Here is an 8567-nt window from a genome sequence, read left to right on the forward strand (position 1 = left end):
CCATTTGCCCCTTACATGATGCCTGTAGTATCGCGTATTGTGCTCTGATCGTGCTGACGCAAGTACTCTATGTACACTTGGTCGCACACAGTAATTTAAGGCTCACATCTCACAGCCGGCCTTGTCATAGCTGTGTGTCATTCTCAGTTGTGGTGTGCACATGTTTTGCGATATTTTGGGGGGCAGGTGCTGAAGGGGGAATGGCGGGGTGGGAAGGTGATGGGCAAGTGGAACTTCTGGCAGCCTAGTTACTAGTCCATAGAGGCTATTATATCGGGGCATTATTGTCACATACTTTCACGAGTGAAGCATTTGTTGATTATTTGTTGATTATTGTAACGATATCGGATCGAACCGAGAAATCATGACACTCAGAGTCACAATACTGTATCGTGGTGTAAGGAGGCAGTATTGTGATGCATCCTTTCAAAATGTTGTTATCCTTCATTCCTGAAACCAATCATATGATATGATATGATGTGATAGTACTTCCAAGCTCCAAATGAGATACATTTCAGAAATTGTGGGGTGTATCGAACCATAGGTCAAAAATTGTGATACGAACCGAGTCGTGAGTTGAGTGTATCGTTACAGCCCTAGTTGATTATCATGTCAACAGCGACTACAGCACATTGTGACATAAATGTTGAAAAAAGAACTTTCAAACGGGATTTTCTTGGTCTAGTAGGGTCAGGTGTTTTAGCATCTCCTCGTCCCTGTCTCTGCATGCCTATGGTCATTCTGCAGGCAGGTGCTTGAGATGTACTGTACTGCAGGTGCTACACACCACAGAGATGCAGTATGTCAATCAGAGACTATGAGATTCTAGAGAACCTGATACTTTATGTGCATATTTCCTGGTGAAGCCTGGCCCCGTGAACTGGCAAGGGGACTCTCACCGATCCTGGTGACTTGCAAGGGACATGCTCTGTATTGTTTCGGAGACTAACCTGATTCCGAGTACTTCCTTGATTCACATGTCTGCTGCCGTTTCAGACAAGGGTAGCAAATGATATCAGCCGAGGTGCACTTGGAGATCATGAGCAGTGATGGTTGAAGTGTGTGGTGCAAGGGTACGAGCTGTAACCTAATGCTGTGTACAGAGCAAGAGCGAACGGAGCGAATGAAGCAACGGAAGTCATTATTTCTCTATGGAGGGCACGCGACCAGCGCTACCAAAGCGAATTCGGCAGGAGCGAAGCTTCTTGAACGACCAGAGTGAATTTTGACGATTAAACTCAAGCTAATCGTAGGCGAATTCGCTCTGACGCTGTTCGGCGAAAACCAAATCGGAACATTGATATCTCAGAATGTCCCAGGCTGTCAAGCCAGAGCCGTTATGTGATTAGCTGAATCAAACATGTCAATGCTGCGTCTGGAGCGAATACAGCAAATTCAAGGCGAAACTTCTTCTGCTACTACCCACGCTACCAGGCAGCGTAGTTCGCTCTTGGTCTGGATAATGCTGACGGGAGTCTGTCTTGGATTCGAAAGATTGCAGGGCCAAATCGGAAGGTTGAGGGTTTGAGTCTCATGCCCTCTACTGTATGGCTGAAGTGACCTTTGGCAAAGCATCTAACCCCTACAGTGCTCGTCCTACAGAGCCGGGCAAATTACTGGCCATTACACTTTTGAATTGACAGGACTGAAGAGAAATACTTTTGCCTTACATTTCGGCTATTTGTTGGGGCTATTTATTATATTGGGGTAAGGGGGCTGTTTATTTATTCTTTGGAAGATTTGTGTGTGTGCGTGTGTGCGTGCGTGTGTGCGAATGTATGTGCAAATGTACGTGCGTGCGTGTGTTTGAACACAGTAACGGGTATACCAGGGGTTCCCAACCTTTTTCCAACTTGATGCTCACTTGACAATCTCACAACTGTCCTTGGCACACTTTGGACCAATAGACAATACTATGCCGTGGCACAGAGTTAGGCATCGTGCCATAATTACTGTACCTGGGAACCCAAGTTTGAGTCCGACTCGAGGTGATTTCCCCATCCTTTACCCATCTCTCTCCCACTCTTTTCCTCTCTCTCAGTTAAATTAAAACAGTCCCACCAAAGCATCATAAATAACGCAATCTGAAAACATAAACACATTTTGCAAGTAACTCTTAAGAGAAAACATTTAAACCATAAGGTGTTAGGGTTTTCAGATGGTGTATCCAATAATGTTCCCTTCTAGAGAGTAAGTGGTGAGCTGATGTACGTTATCTGGGCTATGCTGTGGTTTTTCAGTCCACCTCTACAGTATCTGGGCTATGCTGTGGTCTGCACAGTATGTGGTGGTCTGTGTAGGGCACACTGACTGGTGTGCGGATATGGACTGTGTTGTGGTGTGGGGTATCTTTCTGGGCTATGCTGTGGTGTGTGATCTAAATGCTATGCTATGATGTTTTTGTATCTATAAGACCAGTGTATTGCACCCACTCCTCCTCCTTCCCTCTCCTCCTCTTCCTCTTTTCTCCTCTTCCTCTTTTCTCCTCCTCTCCTCTCGTCCTCCTCTTCCTGTTCTTCCTCCTCCACCCCCTCTTATCTCCTCCTCCTCCCACTACTCTTCCTTCTCCTCATCCTCCTCTTTCTCCTCTTCCTCCTTCTCCCACTCCTCCTCTACTCCTTCTCCTCCTTTTCCTCTTGCTCGGGAGTTCTGTAGGACTGGCGTTGTAAGCAAGAGATCAGTGTGAGTGATCAGTGTTAAGCCTTATCCCCATGCCACCCCAGACATCCTTCCAACCCCCCCCCCTACACACACACACACACACACACACAACACTCCCCACTCCCCACGCAGCACAGTTTACACATGGCTGTCCTCATGATAGCCCATTGCTCCCTCCAGCACCAACAGCTCTTCAAATCACTTTCTCTCTCTCTCTCTCTCTCTCTCTCACTCACTCACTCACTCACTCACTCACTCACTCACTCACTCACTCACTCACTCACTCACTCACTCACTCACTCTCTCTCTCTCTCTCTCTCTCTCTCTCTCTCTCTCTCTCTCTCTCTCCCTCTCTCTCTCTCTCTCTCTCTCTCTCTCTCTCTCTCTCTCTCTCTCTCTCTCTCTTTTTTTTTTTTTTTTTTAAATTATTTATTTCTTCAAATGCTACTATTACTATGTCAGAACGCTATAAAGGACTTTTAGAAAAAGAACAACAAAATACCTCCTCTTAATGTATGTTCTCTACAAGTCTTCTGTTGTCCAGTCTTGCACTTTAAATGTCTGTATGAGCAATGTCTACGTCCATACTGTCTATGTCCATGTATGAGTACTGTCTATGTCTATACTGTCTATGTCCTTACCTAGATTAGTCTATGTCTGCATGGGAGAGCAAGAAACGCAATTTCAAATTCTTTGTATGACCAGTGCATGTAAAGAAATTGACAATAAACTTGACTTGACTTGACTTGACTCTCTCCACCTATGCCATAAACCCCCTGAACGGCTTCCTGTTCCTGTGGTGTGTGGTGCATTATGAAGTGTAGCCTGGCTCTCGACCAGTCTACCCATCTGATGATACTGTACGTGTCCTGTCTACCTACCTACTTACCTAGATAGATAGATTGTTTATTGTCCTTTCATAAAATTGTTCTATGCCATTTTCATTTTCAGTGCATCTGATACAATTACAAAGACATTACAATAAACAAAAACACAATAGACAAACACAACACCCACTCTCCCTCTAGGACAAGAAGACAGGTTGACAAAAAACTCAACTTAAACACAGTAACGTGCAGTTATTCTAGCCTGGCGAGCCAGACCCGTACAGCAAAAAATGCCCCCGGGAGCAAATTCAATTTGCGGTCGCTAGGGGCATCTAGATTTCTAGGCTACAGTTATTCAGTGCAAAGTGCAATGTGCTATTCAGTCTTACAATTGTGTTATTTAACATGGATATACTAGTATCCGTACCTGATCAGTACCTGATACATACTTGGCTAAGCCCAGAGCTCTGTCATTGTCCAGTCTCCTGACTCACTGCTGCAGCGTTGCACAACACTGCACAGGGCTTGCTACCACCCCCAACACCCCAAACACTTCCTTGAACATTGCACAGAGTGCTGCATGTGATTGCTTTTCATTTTGTGTTTCGCTCAGAAAGGGTTATTGTGGGCATGTAATAGTAAGAGATTGATTTTTTGGGGGGGAAATGGTGTTATTTGGGGTTTCGCTGTTTGAAGAGTATTATTTTGTTTCTGATTGAGCTTCAGTGTTTTTTGGGGGTTGTGCTATTTCAGTGAAATGCTCTTTGCGATTGAGCTTACTGTAGAGACAAAAAAGCATCTTGAACGCGTTATGAGCTTGGTCTGACCATGATCCTGTCTGACTTAGGCTTTAACAAAACAGCTCAACAAATGCTTAATAATCTTCTGAGCTTTTGGTGAACAATATTTTGATTTGTTTATTTATTTTTGTATAATCTTCCTGTACATCAGCAAAGCGTAGGCCTACTACATCATTGGTCCCTGTTGGCACTGGTAGTCCTACTGAGTATTTGCAGTGCAGTGCAGTCTCTCATGCCGTGCTAAAATCTGGTGCAGTAAGTAGAACATGGTATCACCTACTACACGGTGCTAGTAAAACAAGGGAGAACAAATTTCCTTGTCTAGTTCCTAGCTTTTGTCTCTTCCTAGCCTGGTCCCCAGCCTGGTTCCTTGCTTAGTCCACAGCCTACTTCCTTGCTTGGTCCCCAGCCTGGTTCCTTGCTTGGCCCCAGCCTGGTTCCTTGCTTAGTCCACAGCCTGGTTCCTTGCTTGGTTCCTAGCCTGGCTCCTCATCTTTTTTCTGAGAGGTGGGATCAGTGAGCATTTTTGATCAGTGAGCAGTGTTTGTGGAGGGTGTTTAGCTAGAAGGTGTATAGGGCAGTAAATGACTGAAAATGAAAATAATAGAGGTAAATGTGTAGAGTGTGCCTGTTCAATTTCTGTGCACAAGCATCAGAGGTGGCAAAAGTAAATGTAAAAAAAAGAAACAGTTTTCTTCCAACACATGTAACCAGTAGACGTCTTTACTTGTCTTACGATCAGCTGACTGCACTGATTGGAGCAAATTTGTAGTGGGTTCATGTTTGGTTTTTTAGTGGAGTAGTTTTTAGATTTTTTGGGGATGTTTTAAGCCTTTATTTTGTGACAGGACAGTTACAGAATGACAGGAAGTGAGTGGGACTCAGGACCCAGGTCGCCATGTAGCAGACCAGTGCCCAGCCAATAGAGCCACGGCTGGGCCTTAGTGTTTTTCTGTAAGAACACAGTCGAGCTACCTCATTAGGTACAATGGACTAAAGGGTGTGACAGCCATGTAATATCACATGCTAGTGTTGTAATTACACCATAATTTTACTTTTACTTGAAAGGGTTCACTTTCAAGTCATTCCTAAACCAGTATTTTCACAATATGCTGCATCGATTCATGACAATGTGTCGTGATGCTTATTTTCACCATATACTGCATCGATTCCTGACTTCAGAAATGGATTATTGAATAATAGTTATTTACTAAAGTAAAAAACTGTGTGTGGAATGAGCTACTGGTCCATTTTTTCAGTAGAGAGTTTGTCATATACATATTTCTGTACCAGAGTGTTTGTGGAAGGTTGCGAAGTGCGTGTAGGGAGGGACATGTACATGTCGTTAGGCTTGCCTCTCGCATGCGTCCTCTGTTTGCATAGCTGATTTTAATAACCTGTGCAATTCAGAACCGCTCACCCGCAACTCATACAGTGTGTCAAGTGACAGCTTTTGTGCATGTGACACATTTAGACAATTTTAAGACCTCAAATATTGACCCCTGGCCTTGTGTAGTTTAATACAGGAGGTGGCTAAATGTCAATAATAATTTTGTTTTGTGTGGAGACGGACTTATCAATGTGATTTTTTTTCCTACAAAGTAGTAGATAACAGTGATCCCACCGGCTTCTCTGGGTTTGTTTGCATTAACGCACTGAACACCTCATGACTCCCATATCCGCTACTCTGGGTTTGGGGATCTGAACCCGATTCCCTTTAAATCGGACGGGGGAGACGGAGGCCGTCACCCCGCGCTTCAGAACGGCGCTGGTGTATCCCTTAGGACCGACTGACCCATGTTCAACTGCTGTTCACATGGAACCCTTCTCCACTTCGGCCTTCAAAGCTCTTGTTTGAATATTTGCTACATGATAAACTAATTCACAAAATATTGTATTATTTTATCAATTCTGGAATATGTTTTCCTTTGGCCAATTGGAGGGCCCCCCTGGAAGGTTGGGACCCCTAGACTGTAGACATATCTAGCCTGTGCATTAATCCGGTCCCGATTTCAGGTGTGTAGTGCTTAATGTCTGTCCTGGATGATGGTAGCTGACAGTAAGAGGAGAGAAGCTTGTAAAAGAGCTTCATGGGTTTGCTTTTCAAGTGAAGTTTGCTGACGAGTTCTGTTGTTGCCTTAGCGATAATCTCTGTTGTTCTTTCGGGAGGAGCACATCCTCTGCTCTGTCTGACTTAACTCGTGTGAGTTCGCATTTTTAGGACCAGCCGAAGAGAGCGCAAACATTTTGGTCTCAGTCAGTCTTTTGCAGGGCTGGACTGCTCATCTGGCATACAGGGCATTTTCCCGGTGGGCCTACAGTCCTCAAGGGCTGAGGCTTAGTTTTTTTGTCCGTTTCAAATTTTCCAAGACCGGCCCACATGTTATCGATGGGATGGTCCATCGGTGCATCCTTAATATACAGTGTACAGAAACCATCATAAGGGTAGTATTGGGATAGGAGTGGGGGGCTGTTCTATGCCAAAATGCCGGGCCGGTTTGTAGGCCCAACTGCACTTTGCAATAAACCGTCTCCTCATTGGCTAAGCCTTGCTCTGTGCTGTTGCCTTGCCTTACGCTGTGGCGTCGCAGAGAAAGCCTGTTTTTCTTCAACATGCTCAACATGTTGATGGGGGTGGGCAGGGCTGAATTAACAGGGACTGGGGCCCCTAGACTACAGGTTGCTGTAGGCCTTCACTGAAGAAGAATTCTATGACAAAATTGTCGACTGCATCATAATTCTGAGCCAGAAATTAATGGTAACATGTCTGCTAAATAAAGGTAGGCTTAATTCTGTGTCTTGTTGCAATTCTACAATTAATGTTTTTTTCATCCTTTGTCCAATCGGGGGCCCCCTGGCAGGCGGGGGCCCCTAGGCTGCAGCCATATCTAGCCTAGCCTGTGCATCAATCCGGCCCTGGCGGTGGGGGATGGCTTGTGTTTCTAATCAGCAGAGGGGTGCCGGTGGTGTGTGTGGTTTGGTCTGGAGGGCAAATTGAGTTTGGAGAAATGGCCAGGCCACCTGTGCGAGTTCATACATTAGGCCTTAAATAGCCTAGTACACAGACACACACACACGCACACGCACACGCACACAGACCTTATCTTAGTGCCACATTGCCGGTTCCTTGCCCCCTTGAGAGTCAGAGTCGACAGCTGTGCGTCACGGAGATAAACGGCGTGGAAACGCAGCGACCCTCTGCAACGTAACCTCCTCCAGCCCCTCCCCCTTTTGTGACCCTACACACAGCAAACACTTGGTACACACACACACACACACACACACACGCACACGCACACACACACGTACACACACACACCACCCCTGTGTAAACACCTGGACTCCTGAGAGAGAATAGGCAGAGGGCTGAGGGCTCATAGTCTTTTATTGCTGTCAGGCTGCTCATGGCTTTGGTGTGTTGGTGTCTACTGCACTAAGGGGAGGTGTGTGTGTGTGTGCGTTTGCGTGTGTGTGTGTGTGTGTCTGTGTGTGTGTGTGTGTGTGTGTGTGTGTGTGTGTGTGTGTGTGTGTGTGTGTGTGTGTGTGTGTGTGTGTGTGTGTGTGTGTGTGTGTACGTGTCTGTGTGTGTGTATGTGTTTATTGGTGTATTGGTGTGCACAGCAGCACGAAGGGGAGGTGTGTGTCGCATCTCATCTCAGCTCAGCTGTCCATTTCTCAACACAATTGGATGTCTGGCTGTTTGCCCATACATGCATTTTTGAGTGGGTTTAAATGCAAAGCCTCCTCACAGATGCACAGTTGCTCTCGTGTTGGGGGCTGAATATGCTGTGCCACTTGTTGCACTGACTGATTTCCTCGTCGTGGCCGATGTTCTAAGATAGAACCTTGGCAGCTCAAAGAGTCGCCGATCGCAAATCATAGAAATCGAACACTGATATTTGCGACTGGAAATAGAACGTTGAGCATTGTCTCGGTGGTTGCGAGCAGCGATAAGATTGACAGTTGCGATTCTCTTCTAGTGTGCGATGCACCCCGATGTCAAAATCGGACACACAATCGAGATTCGTGTAGTTTGAGCCTGGCTTCAGTAGTCTGACCAAGCTGGCCATCTCGTCCATTTCAAAATGTCCACCATTTTAAGAAGCATGCTCGTTTTACACCTCCCCTCCCCTCCCTTCTAGTTGAATAATTGAGTTTTACCCCTGTCTGTTTCCTCTAGCCTTTCTTTGATTCTGGTGATATTACTTTTTAGCACTGAACCACATCAAACTAGTTGGTGCTATTCAGTTTTTGGTACCATCAGTTTCAATGATGCATG

General features: G+C 45.6%; 1 protein-coding gene across 2 annotated transcripts in view; it reads left to right on the top strand.

Moving 5' to 3' along the window:
- Window positions 1–8567, top strand: part of unc13bb (unc-13 homolog Bb (C. elegans)) — a 173670-nt gene that overhangs the window by 21773 nt on the left and 143330 nt on the right. The gene's annotated exons all lie outside the window — the stretch shown is intronic.

Source organism: Engraulis encrasicolus, chromosome 11 (assembly GCF_034702125.1).
Source record: "Engraulis encrasicolus isolate BLACKSEA-1 chromosome 11, IST_EnEncr_1.0, whole genome shotgun sequence".
NCBI lineage: Eukaryota > Metazoa > Chordata > Actinopteri > Clupeiformes > Engraulidae > Engraulis > Engraulis encrasicolus.